At 39.4% G+C, this 23,951-nt stretch overlaps 1 long non-coding RNA gene across 1 annotated transcript in view; it reads left to right on the top strand.

The window, feature by feature from the left end:
• Window positions 1-23,951, top strand: part of LOC103896528 — an 82,365-nt gene that overhangs the window by 33,737 nt on the left and 24,677 nt on the right. The window contains exons 6-9 of the long non-coding RNA XR_657413.2: window positions 1,324-1,511; window positions 1,867-1,981; window positions 2,980-3,641; window positions 4,841-4,910. This is a non-coding gene — a long non-coding RNA (uncharacterized LOC103896528). The remainder of the gene's footprint in view (window positions 1-1,323; window positions 1,512-1,866; window positions 1,982-2,979; window positions 3,642-4,840; window positions 4,911-23,951) is intronic.

Raw genomic sequence — 23,951 nt, 5'->3', positions numbered from 1 at the left:
TATGACCTCATTCTGACACTGCACAGAGAATATTTGTGTCATAGTATTAGCAACTTGTGAAGAAAGATGAAAAGGCAGCAAGAAGGTTGACAGGTCTCGCTCTTTCCCCACTAGTTAGAGTCTGGAGATTGCCCATACGAAGCAGATCACATATGCAGGAAACTTTCTGGGATGAAAGGCCTTAGACAGAATGAAACTTTTTATTATTTCTGTATTAGACTTAGGTATTCAAGAGATTAGTTACTATGAGGAGACATTAAGAAAGTGACATTGAAAAGACAACTAAATTTGCTTGAAAAATAGCGACAACACGAATTAGGAAAGAGCAACTTCCTAAAATTTTGTTGAAGTGCTGCAATGCCAGATAACCTCCCAGAACAGCCATGGACAGCAGACAAAGTGACATGAAAGTCAGATAAACTGAGGAAGTACCTCAAATAGGTCCTCCATGAGAAGAGCCAATTTAGTTTTCCAAGTCAGCAAGCTACATAAAGCTCTCAGCAGCCTTCATTACATAACCTGTGCAAGTGATACTGTAGTGTCTTGGGTGTGAACCCGTGTGGAGAGGTGCAATGTAGTAATCTTGCACTGGCAGGAGGAGGAAGAGATGCACCGATTGACCTAGTAGGTATTTCCCCTACTCATCAAAAAGGAATAGGCATGGACAAGCCACGGGGAGCACTATGCCACTGAATAGCCTTCTGTCTAGTTATAGTGTCTCACCTTCTATTTTTAAGTGTCTCATGGAAGTGCTGAGGAAAAGCAATATAAAAGAAAAAGAATGTAAATATTATGGTTCAGGGATATCAGCTCCAGTCCAAGTGAAAGAACCTGCCTTTCAGTGAAAGCTTTGAGGGGCTTCTAGTTCAAAGGATTTCAGAGATGTGGAGAGGCAGCTATATACATTACGTTCTTCTCTATCGGTCACCCCTTATTGATGGCAGATAAGTTAAAATAAGGAAGAGCATCCCTCCTAAGCAGTTCTGAGAGGACGGAAACACTGGCATGGGAAAGAGCAGCTACAAGGTGGTAAATACTTTTTCAAATGACAGGATAGTTTTTCTGCTGAGGCTGGAAGTGTCAATGTCGAAACAGCTTTTGCTCGTGTCTCAGACCTTCTGATGCAATCGGCTATTTCAGTGCATGATAAAATACTCGGGAAAAACCCCCACAGTTTTAAGGCTTTATTTTAGGAGGGCTTTTTGCTCTTCATAAATGTAGTGATCTTATTGTGGTTTTATCTTTCAGGATTAAAGGACTACTGGCAGATATCTTAGGACTAAAATGTGGCTTAGACTTTGCTTTTTGTTTTGCTTTTTACAGAGCAAAGTGAGTGGGAATATCTGTGAGTTGGAAAATATATCCACAAGACCACTGGAAACTGCATATTTTTATTTAAACTCGATCCTGCTGTGCTTAGTGTCAGAGTTGAAAAGTGAACCTGGTATGAACAGAAAGTGAAGCAGAAAACTACAATTTGGCTTCCCCAGATCAGCAAATGGCAAAATCAAGTGAGATCCTGAATGTAAAAAGTGAATGCTTAAAATGTTTTGGGCTTAATCACAATTTTTATTGTTAAGGACTTAATTTTAAAACTACGCTGTTTGTTACAATAGCATCTTATGTATCTACAGACTAGAAAGCAGCCTGCATCAATTAATTCTTTGCTAAAGCAGCATAAGCATAAGTTCAAAGATTTTGTTACTTTTCTGATTTATTTCTCTCATCTGGCTTTGCATAAGCTCTCTGTGTTGACAATATTAAAATGCTTTCTAATTTGTGATTAGTGCATAGTAGCAAGGGGAAGGAAGGGTTGGCACGAATAGCTTTTAGCAAGCAGGTATGTGTTTCTTTTTTATTTCTCAGCCAGGGCTTTGTCAGAGTGGAAGAGCTGCAATTGGTTAATACTCAATACTCAGACAGGCTGTTGAATTTCCAGTCTGGTTTTCTAATTTAGAAGTGCTACTGGATGACATAAATGGTAAGAATAATTGTAAATTCTATGTGAAAAAAATAAAATGGAAGGGAATCCTTGAGACTGTAAGAAAAGGTCTAAAGTAGTCCTTTAAAAGCTAGAACAGCTTCAAAAATTATTACAGTCCCAGTTTGAGTGTTTTGCTTATATTTCAAGTGAATGTTTTTCTCACTGATGCACTCTTTAAACTCACCTTATGATATTTATTTGCCATCTAGTTCAAATCAAGGAAATGAAAAAGACTGAAGGGTAATCAGTGAGCAACCCTTGAAAAAATACAGTACTGACAGACTGGACAAAGCCAGCAAGAAAAGATTAATTCTTTATTTGCAGTTTCAGAATTTTTGTTATTGTTGAGAGGTTTTGAGATGGAAGTTTGTAAGAAAAGTAAGTAGAGTCTGTACTGCTGAGTGCTTTAGATACTGTCATTCCTTCCTTTAGCGATTCCTTCTTTCAGTATCTGCCACTTTCTCTTTCTTCTCCTCCCTAAAAGCAATACACAAAAAATAGTATTTAAAAATTATAAATTTTACAGGCTGACCAGGTCCTATCCTGTGATCATGTTGTGTCATCTGCTGGGTGTCTTCATCTGTCTGTGCTCTTATTCATTATGCTGCAGAGTACCCCCAGGCGCAGTTGGCAACAGAAGCTTTAGATTGAGAAGGATTGTCCAGCTCCTCAAACAGAACAACGTTGCCCTTTTGTTCCCCATGATGCATGAAATGAATACTTGCCTGGGTTAGTGGCATGGACCGCTGTGTTCCTTCACTTTAGCTCCCTTCCATCCTGATCGACTGTTAAAAGGATAGATATTTGATCTGCAGCAAAAGAATGTTTAGTCTTTTCAGAGCCTTTCTCATCTCTGGGAAGCTGTCACAGGGAAAAACGTTGAGGATAAGGGCAGATAATGGCAATACAGGTTTGCGGAGAATATTAGTCCTGTCATGTTCTTTTCTTTTCTTTTCTTGCCTTTTTTTTTTTTTCCTATTTTTTCCCCTGTGCAGTTTGAATGGAAAGGAACATAGGAGACCTAATAGGAAATCTGTAGCCAGAGTGCCCTATTACTTCATCACAGACTCTTAGGAGATGGTTCTCTTCCCTCATCCCTAAAAGTAAAGGCGATCTTAGTTTATCTGGCTTCTCAGATAACCTGTTACAGAAGGCCACCTCAATATTTGAAAAGTACTGACTTTATTTGAAAAACATTAAGTCCTGTAATGGATTACATTGGAAGAGGGGCTAACTGGGCTGGAGATGGGGGGTGCTTTGAGCAGTCTTAACTGATGGAAGGAGAAGATAGGTAGGGAAGGAAAAAACCTCCCCTGCCTACTAAAATGCCACGTACCTAGGACTGGTCCTGTGTAAACTCTCAGAGCTCCCAAGTACTGGCTTTTATACTGTACTTCAAGTGAGACCAAAGAATGGAAAACTGGTCGTCTGAGTTATTTTGAGGTTTTTATTATGTTCAGGGATTAATTTGGATGACAACAATGGTGTTTTTAGTGCAACAAGTAGAATTAAATAAGCAGTCTGGCAGAAGATCTGAGAAGCAGAAGGTGAAAATAAATAAAATGGAGCAGTGAAGAATGCAGAAAGAAACAGAAAGTGTTCAAAGGCATGCAAACACGATGAAGGCTGAAGCCAAATTCATATGCAAACATCTAAGGTACAAATTCTCTTCCCTCCTTTTTTCCTTCCCCTGACAAAGTGCATATACAGCTCCTGCCCTCTCTTGCGTTTACTCTCATGACAGAATTTAAGTGATGGAACAGAGGAAAAAGGAGGCAGATGTGACTATGTGGCAAGTTGCTTTGCCACTCAGTTGTGGATGGGAACCACATCTTCTTATGTAGTTTGTGGGAGGGGGATTTATTCTTTCAGCATTTTGAGAAAGACTTATGATTCCACCTGGATTTATGCACAATAGCTTTCCTGTCTGTACTCTTTATCTTTCTTTGAGAGCTCTCTGACTAAGTTATTTTCCTCCTGGGATGTATAAAGTATACTCTCACCTACACTGGGATAAGAGACTCTTGAATACAAAGGCCTCTGCTGAAGGTCTTTTGCAAGTATTGTCCATTCCCATGAAATTTCACCTGGAGCTCATCTGTAGGGCCTTACTCAGGTTGGGTCATGTGGTAGGGCATTATAAACTCCAAATGGTATAGCTTTGTGCTATGATACTTGTTATAGGAAGTTCACACCAAGGCTCTAAACTAGCAAGCCATTTAAGCTTTTTAATTGTAACAATTTTTAAGTCATCTCACTGAAGTCAGTGGTACAGTGCCTGAGCTTAAAGCTGAAATCATGCTGAAGTGCTTTGCTGGCTTAAAGCCCAAGCTGGCTTTCAGTGTATTATAGGCAGCCTTTCCTGGGATGATGGTGAATTAGAATTGTGCTAAAGTATTTCTAGCAAGATGAAAAATCACCTCACATCTAAAGGTTTTATTGCTTTTTCCGCTTTCTATGAACTCAAAAATGAGGCCATTTCTATGAAAAATGGCACTTGAGAATACAAAATTTCCAGAAGTGAGGATGCCTTTTCTAACAGAAGTTGAATGCATGGTGAACAATCCTTTTTGAAAAAAACAGTGCTATCTCTGGAAACGGTGGTCCTGTGTGAAGCTTTGGACCTGCAAAGTTAACTAAATGCTGTGAACTATGTCTGGTTCTAAATTAAATTTACCTTAGTGCCCCAATCCTGTACTGAGGTCTGCCCAGAGCCGGTGTGATAGGGCTTCAGAGGTGCCTGTGGGTCTGCATGTCTGTGTCCATTTGCTGCTGGGGGCCTAAGTACAATGAGGTGATATGTATGTATTGTTCTCAGTGCCTGCTAACGGTTGTCTTCACAATTTGTCAGTACAGAACTGCTTAGTGAGTCCATCCAAAATCCTGCTCCTGAAGAAGAGATTGGTTGGTGTTTACGGAACAGAAAGTAAGTCATGGCCGATGGTTAAACAGTATCTGATAGTTTCTGCTCTTCTTTGTGTATTTCACCAGACACATTTGTCCTGCTATAGGCAGGGTACTCCTGAAGAGCCATATTCTTCTGCACTTTGTAGTTGCATAGTGAGTAATTTGAAACCATGTAATTTATTTAAAGCCAGTTCACTACTTAGCTTGCAGAATCTCTATAAGAAATACTTCAGGTCCCTTGGCCTTATTTTTTTCAGATTTGTTTTGAACAGCATGTCTGGAACATGTGTTTCATGTGTTAGATTTCCTCTGTGGATTCATCTTTGACATTCAACGTGTGAACTTTTCTTATAATTAGTTCTGATCCGTAGAGCTAGTTCAAGTACCACTGTAGATAGTTTAACTCGGTTTTCTTGTTGGCAGTCACAAAACACTGACAGGATGCAGTCCTGTAGCTGAGCGGGAAGGAGTGGAGTTCTGCCCCAACTGATTTCGTACTGAAGTCAGAGGATACTCACTCACACTTTTGTATGCACACAGCAGGTCCACAAAGCCAGTGGTCAAGTATTTAGCAAATGCATTCAACACACAGATTTCCACAGATCCTTGGGTATGTGCATTAGTTAGATAAATCTACCTCTCAGCTGGATGAGGTTTTATTCCATGATTTCATGAGAACTTGCTTTACCAACATCTGTAAATTTAAAGTGGGCTTACTTTCAATACCTTTGTCAGTTGGATTTGATTGTTTCAAGTGGCACCTGAAGAGGAAAACAAAAGGAGCAGTGGTTAGAGCAGACTCATTGAAAATCGAAATATTCCCTTTTTTCCCTTTATTTGCTTGGGGTTTTGGGTAGGTTTTACGGGGGGATGTGTTAATTAGTCATGGAAAAAAATCCAAAGCAGCAAGAGCAAAAAACCCAGACTGCTCCGGAAATGGTCTGAAGTTTTTTCTTTACCTTTGATTGTATATCTTGCCTGCATTTTCTTGCCAACAATTGCAGAAGTCTTGCCTGTTTCAGGAAGGGGGATGAGGGCACTCGAGAAGTGTTGACTATTTTATTTATGCTTATCTTAGTAGCAATAAATAACGCACTGTTCTCAGTGCCTCATCCACGCTAATATCTGATCTAGTGTTCTCATCCACGCTAATATCTGATGACTTTTGTGGCTCTAAGTCCAAGGGCAGAAACAGCAGCAAGGGCAGAGAACATGGGCTGCATTTTGGAAACGCCTTTTGTCAGGCAACCTGTTACACATGGGTTTGGAGGCTCTTCCCTGCGCTGCCCTGGCTCTGGGCACACCCTCTGTGTACATTCTGCACATTCCACAAGTGACTTTGCTTATATAACCCTCGCTGCGCTACCTTCCTCTCCCCACATAGGTGAACTGCCAGCTGCCCTCACTTAAAACAGCACCGCCGTCCTCACCCACCATCCAGGCTTATTATACACAAGTCAGTCTTCATTTCTGATTCCGTTTCTCTTGTTGCTAATAGCTAAACACCTAAGAGTCTCAGTCTTGGGGTATTTCTTTTCAGGGCAGAGCTAAGGCAGTGGTCTAGCAGCTGCAGAAGCCAAAGTGACTTTGTATGTTACTGTACCTTCCTGGATTGAAATCTTAAAAACTGTTCACCCAGAAGAACTGCATAGCAGTGCCATTCAGTAATACGGATGATGGGAGGTTGCAGACTGGAGCCCAGCATATGTGTCTGCTGCTGCTGTTTTCATTGAAATGCCTTGTGCTGGGCAAACCTGTGCACCATCCTGAGCCACCTCTTCTCTTTCCAATGGAAGGAATGCTAACACCCAACTTGTAAAAAAAACAAAATAAAAAAAAACCCCAACAAACCAAAACCCAACCAAACAAACCCCCAAACACCAAACCTCTGAGATCCTTGCACAAAGATGTGCTTTAGGTACAAAGTGTACCTACACACATTTAAAATAGCGTAATTAGAATAGATTCATCCAGGACATGAGTTCAGGTTTCAGCTTTTCTTGCCAGGTGCTGGTGATTTCATAAAAGTGAACATTTTTCTATTTGAACTGCTCTACCAATGCTGTCAATAATCTGTCAGGAATAATTGCTAATAAATGATTGTAATGATAATGTTGTCAATGCCAATAACATTAATAAATACAGAATCTGCTACTCAATGGCAGGTTGAACAGGTAAAGGGAGTAATAGTCTCAAAAGACTGTGGTCTAAAATAAGCTCATTGTGTTTTACTGGTTTAGGATTTTTAATTTTAAAATTTGGTTTTCAAAGATGTTAAGTGCCACCTTTAACCATTATCAGATTTATCTGTAGAAATTTCTGCTGGAACCCATAGGACAGTTTTCATTTTCAAAGCTGCAGAGCATTTCTGGCTCCCGCTGCAGTCGGTTGGAATTGTGGGCATGCAGGAACTTTAGGAATGAATTGTTAGGTTAGTTGTTGTTATTAATTTATTTGGGAAACACAAACAGTATGACTCATTAACTCATGTCTTGAAAAATGCTGTACTCTTTCTTCACAATAAGCATACTACTGGAAAGCACTATCTTCCAACATTGACTTTAAGTAGAATTTGAGCAACAGAATTATGAATGGGGACTTACTTCACTAATCTGCAAAGCCCTGGAAAGCTGATAATATTCAACAGAGACAAAAACACGGGAGTTCAAAATCATATGTTTTATATCTTTAATGAAACCACCAGAATATGTCTGAATGACATAGGACATACATAAATATGATGTCACCAGCTTGAAAGCATGTCTTCCTGAGGTTTTTTGCATTGGTTCCTGATCTGGGGTTTTAATTTGATGTCATCTATTTGATCATTATATCCTGTTTCTTTTAAAATCCTTGGCTAATTTACTTTCTTTTGCTGTAATTTCCATTTCCAAATTCTTTGATAAGTGTCAGCCAGTGCCTTTTCAGACATTTCCTCTGTATATAACCCAGAGAGCTGCTTAATCATGTCGTATGTGCAGCAATATGGTTTTATTATTATTCATGTCTTTCTAAAAGCTGAAGCCAAATCTTAATTTGAGAGCACAATAGCCCAGTCTTTGAAAAAAAGAGAAAGAATAGTAAGTCACTGCGGACCCAACAATTTCCTTAGCAACCTTTCATAATAAAGGGCTCTGTAAAGTACTTTTCACTCTCAGATTCTGTCACCTGTGTGTCCTTGGATCTGCCCTTTTGCTCTTGTGACAGTCTTTGCTCAGGCAAGCTCTGTACCAGAATTGAAGGGATGTGTTACAGAAAGCTAGACGGCAGAGGAAATCTTCTTCCCGACTCTTCTTTGCTGTGTTTCTTTTTTGAAAGGGCAGACTTCCTTTGGGAGAGACCTGTATGTGACTGAGTCCCCACAGTTTACAGTGTCATCTTTGGAGGTGGCAACGTTCCCAGTACCTATCAGCACTGAGTGCCATAAGCACCAAATTTCACATCTATCTCCTTTGTGAGGAATATAAATAGAAATCAAAACCAGTTGTGCAAATGCGTTCTGTAAGTAAGCTGAAAAGAAATGCCTCCTGCCTGTATGTACTGTAACTCCTCTGTCTAGATACTTCCATTGATACATTCTATTTGTTGGTTGTAAATCTAAATCGCTGTGTCCGAAGACATTTGCAACTAGATCATCCATGTAAAGTACTTTTCACTCTCAGATTCTGTCACCTGTGTGTCCTTGGATCTGCCCTTTTGCTCTTGTGACAGTCTTTGCTCAGGCAAGCTCTGTACCAGAATTGAAGATATGTGTTACAGAAAGCTAGACGGCAGAGGAAATCTTCTTCCCGACTCTTCTTTGCTGTGTCTTTTTTGAAAGGGCAGACTTCCTTTGGGAGAGACCTGTATGTGACTGAGTCCCCACAGTTTACTGTCATCTTTTTGGAGGTGGCAACGTTCCCAGTACCTATCAGCACTGAGTGCCATAAGCACCAAATTTCACATCTATCTCCTTTGTGAGGAATATAAATAGAAATCAAAACCAGTTGTGCAAATGCGTTCTGTAAGTAAGCTGAAAAGAAATGCCTCCTGCCTGTATGTACTGTAACTCCTCTGTCTAGATACTTCCATTGATACATTCTATTTGTTGGTTGTAAATCTAAATCGCTGTGTCCGAAGACATTTGCAACTAGATCATCCAGTATAAAACTATTGAGAGAGAGAGAGAGAGAGATCATCTGGCACAGGAAATATTTTATTGGAATGAAGAAAAAAATGGAGACATGAACTAAAAAGGCATTACATTTTGCATTGTTTAATATTCTAAAAATAAACTGGGAACATAAAAGTATCTGATACATACTTTTTCTTTTTTTCTTTTTCTCTCTTCTTCTCCTTCTCAGACATGTGTACTTGTAAAATTTAATGGAGTGGAATTGCCTGAAAGAACGGGACCATTTTTAATACACCTTTCTGTGGCTCCTTGGTACATATGTGAACAATTTTAATAAAAAATGTTGATTCGTAGTGATTCTTAGACGTCTTGTGGTTGATCATCTGTACTGGACAGATGGATTCGGTCACTGTAAGCCAAATAAATAAATTAGCGCTATCTTTGAAATGTATAGCTACACTTGGCATCTGCAGTTACCGTACTCCCTCCCCTCAGTTCAGATGCCTTCACCTACACTGCTGAACTGGCCTAACTTTATATTCTGTTTGGCCTTGAGTTAGAACAGAGGACCACCTGCATGAAAGAGATGTGAAATGTTATGCGTGCCTTTGTAATGGGATAAAGTACCAGAGTACCAAGTCTGCAAATATTTTACTGAGCAGGTCATGTATTAAGTAAAGCACTGAAAGGTAAAATGATAAATGATGAGGTCATCGTTTTAGAACTGGTGTCCAGGTGGTAAAAAGCCAGAGGGCTGACATTTAGAAAAAAGTGACTTCCTTTAAGCTTCACTGACTTGGTGTGTTGCCTTCATTGTACAGGATGAAGCCGTGCTGTCTCGGCTAGCTTTTTGGCCTGTTTGTGTATAAATCTGCCTGTAAAGCAAGAACCTTGTAAAGGAAGGATATAGATGTGCTTTTGACTGTCATGATTCATCTTTTCAAGTGGCTCATAGGCTGCAAAAATACATTCTGTATAATGCTAGAATTTTACCTAGTCTAATGTAAATATTTGTGAAATGCTTTAATTAATTCTGCCTGACAAGGCGAGTCATGGAGGCTGTATTTAGACATTTCCCCTCTCCTCCTTCCCCCCATTTTTAACCCACAAGCTGCATATCAGCTAGTACCTGCGATCTCCAAACCAACCCGACAGTTCCAAACTCATTGGAAAGAAATTCAGGTGAAAACTTTCTGTCCTGCCTGGTCTTTTGGGGTTAGCTTTCTGCCAGATTACTTGATTGCAGAAGAATCTAATAACTGCAGGTGATGGGGTAAAAGGTACTGGATCAGATCAGGGCATTTCATGCAACTTCTCTGTCGCTTTCATTATCGAGTGTTGTTAGTGTAACTCAGAAGGAAATTCTGTTTGATTTGAAATTACCTCTCTCATTTGTGACTGTTCCTTTAGTTCAGTGTGTGATCTAGGTGCCTGGGTGTGAACATACGCATTTAGACTGATGTGGGTAGCACAAAGGTATGGGGTGGAGGGCCTATCAGTCATTTTTCAAAGCACTCATGCTTTGTCAACTATGCAGCAAGCTGCTTTATTCTCTTTCTTCTGCCTGGGGCAGTGGAACATCAGTCAGGTATTTCCAGAGTGAAAGTCAGTTGTTTTCTGGTGGTCTAGAGAGCTGAATGTGCTTGCTAAAGGGTCAGTTCAAAGCCAGGACTGATGCAAAGGGAGAAGTGAGATGGCATGGGCAGGAGGAGGGCAGGCTCGGGGAGAAAGCTAATCTTTCTGTGGCGGCAAGCTATGAGCAGGTAGAAAAGATAGTCTTGCAAACTGGCATAATTTAAAGAGAGTTTCAAGAAGAGAATTCAGGTTTGCATAATATGCATATGTAATTACTCCCCTTAGGCTCCAATCTTAAAGAATAAATTGCACAGATCTTCAAGAACGGTAGCTTCCTTATTTTCAGGGACTTTGTTTCTAAGGGACAGAATCCATCTCCTTATATTACCTGTCAATGCCCTCACGGGATTCCCATTTCAGTAATGTCATTGCCTGCTTTTGTAAGGAGAAAGCTCATCATGGATTAAGAGACATGAGTAGTGGCCTATTGCCATTTTACTGGCAGTGTATACTACCTGGAAGCTACTAGCTTGTTGCATAAAAGGTCTTCTGATGGAAATAAATTCTTTGGCGCCCCTGGCTAGGGCACAGCACTGGCAAAGAGGTAAGATGGTTGTGTCCAGCTTGGCTGTGCACTTGCTCGGTGCCAAGTCCTGAACATTGTCCTGAATTGAGAGAGGAGAAAGTAAGAAAATGCATACCTTGCCTAGATGTAGGGGGAAATTAGTCTTTGGGCAGGAGAATCACACAATTACCCCATGTGATTTTTTTTTTCTCTTTCTGTGTTTGCATGCATATAATAACACTTGGAAAGCACACAAGCACTCATGGCTCAGCTCCGAGTGAGGCAGCGTTGAAGCACAAAGTAGGCAAATTTGAAATTGTTTGGAGACTTTTCAGAGCTTCTCATTATCTCATTTGTACATTTAATGATTATTGTGAGTGCACGCATCAAGAGTTTTTGAGGTTTGGATGCCGCTGGCAGCGGTTGAAGGGACAGAGAGGCCTACCTGCAACGCGGGCACGCAGCCGCCAGGTGGCTTGGTACCCCAGAGAAGGAGTCCTGGTAAACAGTGGGGACAAAGCTGGTGTGCGAGCAGTGTGGAGGCCCAGCGGCACGTCTGCTACCAGTCACTTAACGCAAAGCAAAAACCACTGTTGATTAAAGACACCCAGACAAGGCAGAGTGCTCCCTGCTTGGGAGAGAGTCCTTACGGCAGTAAGACTTTTTTAGAGAGGCAAGCCATCTGTCAGAACAGCATCTTTAGCTCTCTGTTGAGCAAGGTGGGGGAAGGATGATCTGAATGTATCAGTGGTAGACATTACGTGTTGATAGCCTGGGGCATTCTGTGTGGCCAGAACAGGCAGTCATATGTGGAATAGATGATATGCTCATTTAACATGGTGAGGCAGGAGTTTGAAGAGCTCAGGTACATTAGGGGTAGAAATATCCCTGAAAACCAGGGGGCTTTTATGATTTTAAGTCATGTATGAGCTTTTGAAAATTACGTTGTCTCTGAACTCCTCAGCAGAAGCTCTCAGCTAATAAAACTGCTCAAAGCAGAAAATTACTTTTCACACAGCGGTGGTCAAAGTGGTGGGGTCCTGGGTGCCTCATGTAGGTACTTAGCGGTGTGGGCTTCACTCTGGAGTCTGTAGTGCTTAGACAAGCTGAATGACTGACAGGGTTAGCTCTGTTGCGACCATTTGCCTGAAAGATCGTGAAATCAGTATAGGATTCTCATGCATGCGTCATAAGCCCAGTCCTAGCTAAAAAGAGAGAGAGAGGCTGGATAATAAGGTTTAGAGGTTTTTATCTGTAATTTGCTTTTATCACAATAAAATATGCAAGTATGAAACTGAGGGCTGCTTATAACTCCTGTCCAAGGCGCTGCTTCTTTCTGATTAATATGGCTAAAACAGTGAAGCAACAGGATGCAGTAAGGTGAAGAAATAAAACCACAATAATTGAGTAAAATTTTTGATGAATTAAAAAAATAAATGAAAACCTTATGTAAAAAATATACAGAGAAATCAATCCTTTCTTTCTGTCTTTCTTTTTCTGTCTTTCTGTCTTTCTTGGAATCCACCCTGAACCAGATGTTGGGAGTCTGTAGTTTAGTGTTTTTGGATCACTGCCCAGACTTTTACCTATCTTTTCAGCTATTTACACGGGTTTTATTTCTCCAGCTGCTCTTTCACTGATACTGTACAGTCACAGACCTGCTAAGTTGGGAGTCACTAATAGAGGGGGTTACTGTATTTTCATTGAGATGAACAGTGATACAAAACATCAAATGGAAATCATTTTGTCTTTTCTCAAAGAGTAAGAGAATCAGGCTTAATGAAGGGTGTGAAGAAATCTGCTGTGGACAACGATAACACAGAAGGAGGGAAGGGAGTGGCATAGGAATTTTCTTTCCAACACCATCACAGAGAAGGAGCAGACAGCTGCTGCTGCTGTGTATGGGAAAAGGTGCAGGGGAATGTCTTTTGTTTAAAACAGACTAAACTTCCATTGTGTTGTTTGGCTTTAAGTGTATTTTAGTTTTGATGGTTTCTACCCTTACTACCTTTTAATTTCCATTAAAAATTATTTTCTTCTTTTTATGTTTATTAATTATTATGAATTTTTTAGTTGGATTTTTGATCCATAAGGATTCAGTATGGAGGAAATAGAAGATTGTTGGCATAATTGTATGTAGTCTCTATGCTCTGGGCATAGAGAAATTCTATCATTTGTCTCTTGTGTTATAGCATGTATTGGCAACAAAATCATGAGTCTACATGTCAGTCCTCTGAAAGACCACTAAATCTGGTTCATAGGGTTGCTCGTACAGTTGCACTAAAACTTTTATTTTGTGTTGGCATAACATTTTGCACATTTCTAAATTATAGCCTTCCAACTTGTAGTGGTCTCAGCTGTAAGGTTCAGACTGGAGAGAGGAGAAAGTTTCTCAACAGAATATTGGTAAGGGCTCTCCTGAGTGAAGGGGTATAATTTTTAAAGGTGTCATGTGGCAGCCTGCCTAAGAGACTGATGCTTCAAGTTTGGTCCTGACTCTGGATTTAAGCCAATACCCTAGAGGTTAAATATTCCATAGCCTGTTACCAATCCCTTGAGCGACCCAGTGTCTCCAGGTGCTAGTCTCTTACACAGACTTCTTAGCAAAAGCAATTTCATTGGCAGTAAGAATCAGCTAGTTCAGTTCAACTGGAATTTTTTAATGAAGTCTCTCATACCAGTCGGGCTGAGGATCATCTAATGGAAGGGAAAGGCAAATGAAGAAAGGCAAGGGAAAATGGGGATGTTCTGGAAGGCTGTTTTACCGTGCTGTGTCTAGGAAGAGGTGGCAGAAGGATATGCCACCTTAGAATGGGTGTCTGAGCTAGCTAAGAGCAACCATTTTGTCACTGAACTTGCTATGTGACATGCAGCACTTGTTATTTCATAAACAGCATTAGCTGTAAGCCTATTTGAAAAAAATCTCCCCAAAACATAATTTTTCAGGATGGATATAAAATGGATGCCTGAGCTATTGTCACCCAGCACAGCTGACAGTGGTGGCCCTATTCTTTAAGTGGATTGTGTCACACAATCACCATGCTTGTCCCCAACTGGGAGGTACACTACAAATATGCAAAATTTGATAAAAATCTGGATACTCATGAATGTTAATGCTGTTCTAGTAGCTTCCTTTAGGACAGTATTTTTGAAGGCAAGCTAAAATGAGACAGATTTAAAACAACAACAAAAAAGGTGTTACTAACTTTAGTGTCTAGAGCTAGAAGGAGGTAACCAATAGGTCAAGAACATGTATTTTGTAACCCAGACTCTCTCATTTGTGTTCCTAAGTCAGTTACATGTTTTATCTTTAGAGTTAAATTTTGGTCCCAGAGTTCCTTTTCTTCCACACCATTCCCTACTAAAGATAATGTCTAATACCACAGCATGAACATTTATATTAGTGCTTTTTTAGCATAGGAATTTTGATCCCTTTGATTCCCAAATAGATTATTGGGAATTTTAAAGTTTTTTTAAAAGACTGAAAAAGTGCACAGTTTATGTGTAAGAGACACATACCGGTATGGCCTGAGTATTCAGGTTTACACATCTTAGGAACGAGGAGATAGGTTTGTGCAAATGTGTATGGCCACATCAGCCAAAAGAGACTGTTCAAAGAGCACTCTTTTTACATATAATTTATGCAATTTGTTAATGCTTTTTAATGCATTTTAAGGGCCTCTTGAGGCCGTCAAGTTTACCACTTGGGTAGATGCTATGTAGCTAACATGGCTCCTGTTAAAATCTGAAGGCTCTCATTCTCTACTTACATTTTGATTGTGATTCAATCCTTATTTCTACAACTCACATTTCACTGTTTTCTTCTCTTCAATTTTTTTCCCATCCCAGCAGCCATCTGGTACTTTCTTCTGTCAGCCAAGTTTCTGTTCTTTATCTGGAGCCTTTCAAACAGAGACTCTAGAAGAGAGTGGATTAACAGTTGTCACTGGAAAATGAGTTTACTTCCAGCTGGAAAAGCTGTGAAATATAACTATTCACTGATATGTTATACATTTCTTCTTGGACACTCTTAATTCTATTTGAAGGCAAATACCTGGGAATAGTTTTCCTTAGAGTTAAAAATCTGTGAGAAGACCCTTAGTATCTTTAAAGTGAGTTGGCTGACCTTATTTGCTCGTATTATGCATGGGGTCTCAACATAACAAATGTGTACTTTAGCAGACAGGTATTTGGGATTAGCCAAAGATGAGTCTTGAGACTTTAATCTGGGTCAGATTTAGTCCAAATGAAAGAGATTTATGGGCATCCTACTATGCTTATTTTCTTTTTCTCTTTCTTTTTTGTAGTAAAATCTGAAGGTTGTGTTTGCCCTGCATTATCTTTGTCCCTTTTGTAATAAAAGTAGAAGTGCATAAATCACTTGAGAAGCAACCTATTCTCTTTTCTGTTGTGGTTTATTATAAGCATCCAAAGAATAAAATTTTCTTGTGTACTTTTAATTATTTCAAGAACTGAAATGTCTAGGCTAGTAGTAAAAGTGCCATGAAATTACTGTAAGGTTGCATGAGTTTTGGCTGTAAATCTTATTCACCTTGACTAGATCTCATACTTTAATTCACTGGGGTATAAAATACCATTTACATTAGTTCTTAGTTCACTTAATCATAATTAAATGACTTCAGAGGCCAATAATTCCTAGAGACTCTTTCTTTGATGTGACACAAATAACAAACTGTGTTTGTAATGTGAAGGTGTTCTACTTCACTTTTACATTTGCCCTAGCCTTATACAGCATATAATGTTCTCTTTAGGTATAGACATATGCTCTTGTTACATGCACCATATGGGTCACAGATGTGGCTGACACGGCTACATGACATCTTTTTTAATTTCATTGCACTATACCAAGGCTGTGCGTAGACCTTTTCATGATGGTTTGAAGGGATTCCTGCTCAAGATCTTTATTCTTTTCACCTGAATGATGACCGGGGGGGAGGGAGCCCTCTTTTTCTGCTATCAGGTTATAGTGTGTTAATAAAAACCCTTATGAAAGTAATATTTTGCTGCTGCTGAATTCATTGTCACCTTAAGCATGGCTTCACTGCAATGTACTAGTAGTTCCTTTTTTTTATTTCTGTGTATACCTAATACTTGAGCTTTGCCTTGCTTTTCCTTTTCTCTTTGCCTTGCTTTTCCTTTCGTGATCACAGTCAAAGGGTACTTTTTGGAAGGAATCTATAAATTCTCCATGAACTTAAAGAGTTGAAAATCCAGTTTTAAGTTTTGCAACTACATTTTGGTTTAAATGCAACTTAAGAAATATTTCTATGTTAAGGAACATATTTGGAAGTAGGGGTTTGTTGCTATTCAATTTTGTCACAGTGTATACAGTTTTACTGATCTGAAATGCTAATATTACCTGTTAACATATACCAGCTCACTTTGCCTGTAAGTTCTGAACCAGAATGACAATATATTGCTCTCATGTAGCATCTTCTATCCGTGCACCTGAATATGAATACGGCTACCATGGTAACTACTGTGGGCCAAACTCAGGATTTCCATGTGAAGAACACAGACCTCCAGCTGTGAATGGGACATTTGGATGTCGAAATATCTATCTATCTGTCTGTCTATCTACCTAACTAACTAACTAACTAAAGGCTTAGTGAACTGTTAGTTTTGTTGTGTCAGTTTGGAGGAACAGAAGTTATCTGAACAATAGTGCTGCTTAGGAAGTGAACTAATAAAAGTTCCAGGGCAATACTTGTTACATGTTAAAGGCTCTCATAATTTATTAATGGTCTTTTTTGTGTTGCCTCCAGTGGAAGCTGGATTAGTTCCAAGAGGAAACATAGAGTTTATCATATCAAAGTTGAACGGGAGACTATTTGTGTTCTTCCAGTAGCAGCAAACATACCCATGGAAGATGAGTGCCCAAGTTAGGTTAGAGGTAAAGATGGGTAATTACTTGCTTCTGTCTAATAATCGACAGTGGAAAGTGAATAACCACAACATGGCATACTTGTATTAGGCAACTGATCCAACACTATCCCTGTTCACCCAGTGAAACCTATCCTTGGCAAGACTGATTGAAAACTATATGTGTCAACCACCTAAACTGTTTCGTTCAATTTATTGTGAGTACATTGTGTAGCCTAATGTAAGGATACGGGGACTGAGCTAGCACAAAGCCCCAAAAGCTGGGGCAGGAGAAGCCATGGATGGAGGAGCACCTATCAGACTTAGAAATAGACTTTACTGCAATTTGAAGTTCTTTTGTGTGGCCTGTGAAAATCCTAACGCCTTGCAACTTTGCACTTCTTGGGGTAGAAAAAATTGCAATTAAGCCAGAAGTTTTTCATTAAAATATTTTACACATGGAAAAAACTTCTTTCTTCTTTTCCAAAACGTGAAAGAACCCATCAGATGTGCAAGTATGGCATTTCTTTTTCACAAAGTGACCACACCTGAAACCAAACACTGAAAGGACGTGGGCTAACGTGGAACTGCTTCAAGACCTCTGACAACCCAAATAGTAAGTCTTGTTCCTTTCTCTGAGATAGAGGATCAGGGGTGAGGGATGTTTGGGGATTTTCAGTGCACATTTATTCGTTATTCTGAAATTTCTTACTTCTGCCTACAGGATGAGACAAGAAATGAGAAACACACGTAAAATAAGTCTTTGTTTTAGTTTCATCTAATGTCTGTTCTTTTCAGATAATTAAAATGATACTACTTCTAAAATGCAACATGTTTTCCATAATTGACTAGTCAGGTAGTTTAATGAAACAAATAGAATAATCTATCATATCTCTTGTACCACATATTGTTAGCAATATCCCATCCTCTGTCTCAAGACATCAGAAACGCAGAATCAGAACTCTAGATGAGTAACTGGGAGTTCTATACATATTTCAGTTACCTACTTTCTTAATGGACATATAGAAACTACATTCAGATAGTAAAGAATTGTGCTAAATTATGTGTATTTTCTAACGTAAATGTCTGTTAGTAGTCAAATGAAATGAGAACACATTTTTCTTCGGATAAATTTGCTGCATGTAATTCAGATGCTTTCCTACTCTTACTGAAAGCCACTCCAGTTTTCTGAATGCACTTGGCAGTCTTTTAATGCAGTGATTACCAGTCTCACTTAACTTTCCATATGACTTTACAGGACATTTCTAGCAGTGTATTGCACTCTCACTTCCCATGTACCTGCAGCCACTGGAAGAAAGTGTGGTGGAGCTCAGGAGATCCCTGGTGTCTGAGTCTCAGTGCACAATGAGTTCCCAAGGCAAGGGGTGGCTTCCTGTCACTAATGCTATCTATGAGATCAGGGCAATTAGTTTTATTAAATTTGGAAAGTTTTCATTTAACTTTGACCTTTTATTTGAATATACATTCATTTACATTTGAAAAGCAGAAGTAGATTGCAATTCAAAGGAACTCATTTGTTCAAAATATTTTGGAAAGGACATTTGGATCGTTTCAAAAGGTTTTGGCTTTGTTTTAATGGGAAATTTGCCCAAATTAATTTGCTTCCACAGTTTCTGTTTTGCTGAAACAGCAAAGAGTTTTCTCACCCCTCCCTGCCCAAATCATCTCTTCGTGATAAACCTCTTTCTGAGTCTCACTGATATTGATGGAAATTAGATATGAATGATATTCATGTGGAAAGCAGCAATTCAGAAATTAGTTTGAATTGACATTCACCAGGGTTGGCAGACATAATTGGGCTAATTGTACTAAATATGCCTCTTTATTTTGCAGTCCAGAGAGGCTAGGTACTGCGAGTGGAACCATCTCTGGCCTAAACCTCTTGATCATAGTTTTTCCATCAATGCATATAATGTGTTCAAGATCCTCCTTGATTCTTTATAGCTCTTAAGGAATTGTTTTAGATTACTGCATTGCACCTTTCGTCAAGCTTATTTCGTAAAAGATTATGCAAAGGCAAGTAGTCCATTTTCTGCAGAATAATCTTTATTAAAGGTCATGGCCTTTCTTCCTCCTTCTGAAACCTTAGAAGAGCCATAGGCTTTGTATCCCCTCCAGACATTAAGGGGTCCATTTCAAAGCAGTGAATGTGGGAGGTGTACACACAAATCTTTCTAACAAATAATGGGATTTATTTTTTGACTTGACCCTTTTGAGCACGACTTTGAAAACTTACCCGAGAACATCTATCTGAAAAGTCTTCAGTCACCACTCTCTAGGATAGAGAATTTATGGGCAAGCAGGGTTTGGGCTTTGCTTAACCTTATCTGTATGGCTGGAAGGAAAGCAAAAGATAAATAATTGTCTCATGGTTATTTAACTTCCTTGGGGCAACTGCTGCCTAAGTTGACCATGGCAGGGTACTGTTATACTGGAGCCTTCTTATATCTATAGTAGAAGGGATGCACATAACCTTGATGCAGTACAAGGAACTCATTTCCCATCCCTGTTGCTAGCCCATAGCATCTTGATACGCCATGCTGTTGAACTGACATTTCATCCTGTCTGCTGCTTTTACATCACCTTTTTACAGCAATCTGGAATGTACTTTTTGGAGAGATTGTTTCTCTATGTCCTATTCAGGTTCAGACAACTGAATTTCAGCTTTAAACCATGGCTGTTCTGCATGGAGGAGTTTCTAACACAGAGAAGGGTCAACTGAGAAGAGAGACTGATGACTGCAGAAGAGACCTGAGGGAGGGAGTGTATTCCTAGAGTAAGGGGTAGGTGAAAGATGTACAGACAGGGCTGTGATGACAGTGGGTGGGAGATCGTCAAGATGGAACTGAGGCTGAAGTATGGGCCACAAAGATTAATGCTGAGTATTGAAAGGGAAGATTGAAAAAATGATCCCCAGGTCCATTCCTGGTTTTTCATGCCATAGGAGTCATTGATATGAAGAACAGCCACAACAGAACAACTTGAAATTCCCCTGGCATATTTACTTGCTAGACCTGCCTGAACTCAAATGGGTTGATATTAACCCTTCCCTCTGGGGAGTCCATGAAGTCCGTGGCAGGTTTCTTAGTGTTCTGTGATGTTGTCAGTCAAACCCAGGCATTTGGCAAGTCTTGTAAAGAGGAATTCTGTGAGCTTGGTTTAACCAAGGCGGAGATCAAACTTATACTGAAGGTAGGAGATGTTTCATGTATTCAGGACAGGTGCTATAGAAAGGCAGCTGAGACCTAGTGTGACCATTTCCTAAAGTGCTTTTGGACTATCTATGCCCCAAGAGGTTCTGAAACAGGAAAGGACTGGTGCTGAGCCAGAAGCAATCTAAGGAAATAAAAAAGCAACTGGATGAATTAGATGGGATAAATCATACAATTATATAACTGGATACAGTCAGAGGTAATTTTAGCAGGTCAGTTTTTGACTGTGCACACCAGACATTAAATCTCCAATATCACAGCATAATTCTTTAGTCTAAATACCACTATCAACTCAGAATAAATCAGGGGAAAAAAATTCTATTACCCCTTAAGGAATGAAGGAGTTTGTTTGTTTGGTTTTACACTGTGAAAAACAATCGCATCTACTCTTGGATGTAGCTGTAGATGAGGTATTTCTCTAATAGTGTATTGCTACTGATATACGGCCTCCAGAAGGTATACTCCATCTGGATGCATGATTCATTCAGATAAATTACTTATCCAATCCTGGGATCTGTAGTAGAAAAGCAAGCAATTAACCTTTCCTAACAAGAGCCAGAAGTAGGCCTTAAGGAAGTTAAAATGAAGCAGGTAGCTGGCGTTTAGTTTCCAGAGCAAGTTTTAACACCAGCAGATGGTGCTAAAATGTCCATTAAAAGGAAAAAAATCCAACAACCCAAACATCTCAAATTTCCTTAAAATCATAAACTGTCAGGGAAAGATAAATTGAGATACTTCAGCTAATTGCTGTGGAAAGTTGAATCTAGGGTGATGTTAGTCATCTTTTACTTAGACTAGCATAACACACATGAAGATGTGCGTAGCCCTTATTTTCTAGTTTGCTTTCAAGATGGATCAATTTTCCTTGAGTCAGGTCTTTACCTTGAATAAGGCGACTCAAGTATTTCAGGAATTTTCATTCATATTCAAACTGAGGATTAAAAACCTTGTTGTATAATTTTGCTGATTAATTAAAGGAAAGATTTAAGATTTTTGACTCATTTTCACTCTGAATATGTACTTGAAGCACCTGGCAATTGTTTTTCTAAGGATATAAAATTATATATAGTTTTGTTAGTCACTAAAGGGAAGCTACTTTTTTTTTTTTTTTTATGTACAGAAGCTCCTGATATCACATGAAGAATAACTTGAAAAATACATTGTAGAGGAGTTGCATGGGTAACCTGGGGAAATCTGGTATAGGAATGGAGAAGTTTTCAGTTCTAGTTCAACTGGTCACATCGGTCCGAAGCTGATAACTACTGAAGGCTGCTAGCCACTAAGAAGAGTGTTAGGAGGGTTTCCTGAGGCAGCCTGCAGCCACCCCAGGCAGTCCGCATCCAGAACAACAAATGAAAACCTTCTTGGCAGCCTCTGCAAAGGGGACATGCCACTAAAATGGCTCTTTTCCTCTTAGACTGAATCTAATACGTATTTGCACGTGTGCAGCAGCAAAGAGAAAAATAGGAGGGGGGGATGTAGATCATGGAGGGTAAGTGATCTCAGAACTCACCAGGGTGAATTTCTTTCCTAAATATCCAATAGTTTTGATAGTACCCACTTTTATTTGGTTCACTGTTTGAGTCTCATCCCCTCAGGTATGACTGTGATTTATGCAATAATTGTTTGAAACGCATAGATTAATAATGATGGTTTAGGGTCAGAGCTGGGCACCTTTCTTTAGGTAGCATGAAGAAATTATGCTGACATTTCTGAGCACTAATGCTACAATAGAGCCCCAAAGCAACTGACAGGCATTCAAAATGCTATATTCTAGCTTAAAAAGTACAGCCCTGGAAGAATTTGGAGTTAAGGACTCTGCAGCAAACTTGGCTTAGATTTAAAAGACCCTTGGCTTCATAAACAATGACTATTTTCTGTCACATCAGAGGATGAAGCAGCATATCAGTACTGTGAGTCTAGAGAATCTGCGAAGCTTATCCTACAAAATGAGACCATCCTTTCTAAGGATCTAAAAGTTATTCCCAGCAAGATAATTAATATAAAATTACTTCTAGCAGAATAATTTTATCTAATGTATCCAAGAGTGGTGAGCCACATCCTGATGTTTCTTCCATGTACTTGTGACAGTCTTGCTAAATAAGGACTGAGAAACACCTTCAGAGTTTATCCCAAAATAATTTAATACAGCTTCCAAATACTTGTTAATTGTGCAACAACTTGGGACTGCACATATATACACCGCCCTGCTGCTCACTTTATGAATACTCCTCTGCAAGAATCATCCAGGTGACTGAGTAATGCAAGGTGTAGGAATACACAACGACTTATTATAACATCTTATTGAATTATTTTTTGGCAGTGATGGTGTATAATTATTTACTGACCTGTCGAGTTGGTCACTGAATTACTGTGAAATTCAGATTCTAAGAAGCACTGTCATTTTGATAATTAGAGGCTCTGTCTTAAGAGAATGTGTGCTTGTTAAGTTGTAATTTGCTTAAAAAAATAATTAAAGACAGAGGTTATTTAGGAAGGAAGGCTTAAGACCAAGATTATATTCAAAGGAAATTAAAGACAGGAAGCCCCAGGGTATTACAGCCCTGCCATGCAGCTCCTATTAAAGAAAATGAAGTCTTACAAGCAGCACAAATAGTGATGTCTGCCATAAGGCTGCCCAGCACTTTCTATTATAAGATCCTGTTTTCTATTGCTTATAACTTTGCCAAACTTAAACCATTTGGGCCAAAATTTTCCATGCTGTCTGCCTTGGGCAAATATTTTTGAAAGTTTACTCTAAAATGCTCAGCCATTTCTCCAACGGGGGTTAGGGAAAAAAAAAAGATACTGTTTTACCCCTGTGTACAGGGATATGCATAGGTACGCATGTATATATGCCCATATGTATGTATAAATAAGAAACTGGGGGTTTTTTAGCAATATTAGTGCTTCCATGGTCTGTAGCAAGGACTTGAAATTTGGCCAATTTTTATTTTTTTTAATCTGGAAAATGACAATTTTAACATGCTGAGGGGAGAGTCTTTTGAATTTGCCAACTCTGTTTTTGGGAGATGCCACCAGAGAGCTCCAACATGAAAACAGCATACACGCAGTCCACTTGGCAGATAAACTGAGCAGGGGCTGAAGAGGACTTAGCAAGCAATTGCATCCCCCTGGTTGCACTGTGGCTGTAGTAAGTCTGGACAGAAGATTAGAAAACAGGAATGACCAACTCTCCTAAGCTCTCTGTGCTCCTCTTGACTAGTGCTAAGGCAGTGGAGAAGAGAAGGAGTCTGCCTTACTGTATTGCAAAAGGTGAAGGACAGTGGGTGAGGGAAAGAATGGCAGGGCAATAGGATAGAGGTAAGAGGAACGAAAAAGAACTTAGGAAGGCAAGGATATAGAAACAGTGAAAAAAAATCAGTAGTGAAAAATTGGAAAGGGTGCTCTGGAGGGAGTGTAGAGAAACAGGGACAGAAGTGCTTTATAACCACTCACCTCTGCACTTGAAACCCAAAGACGTAGTTTGTTTTTCCTTCTCTTTCTAGTGGCAAAGTCAAGCAGAGTATGTTGTGTATCTCGGGCAGGCTGAGCACCTGGTGTGGTGGAATTCTACCTGATGACATTTGATTTCCAGTGTAAGCGTTTTAAAGAATTTAGTCAAGTCAATAAATACCCCTCTTCCCTCTACAAACTATTAAAATAATGTTTACAATGTGAAGTCAAAGG

This window comes from Aptenodytes forsteri, unplaced genomic scaffold (genome assembly GCF_000699145.1).
Source record: "Aptenodytes forsteri isolate BGI_AS27 unplaced genomic scaffold, ASM69914v1 Scaffold107, whole genome shotgun sequence".
NCBI lineage: Eukaryota > Metazoa > Chordata > Aves > Sphenisciformes > Spheniscidae > Aptenodytes > Aptenodytes forsteri.
Note: the sequence above shows the minus strand (reverse complement) of the source record. Positions and strands in the feature narration are given on the sequence as shown.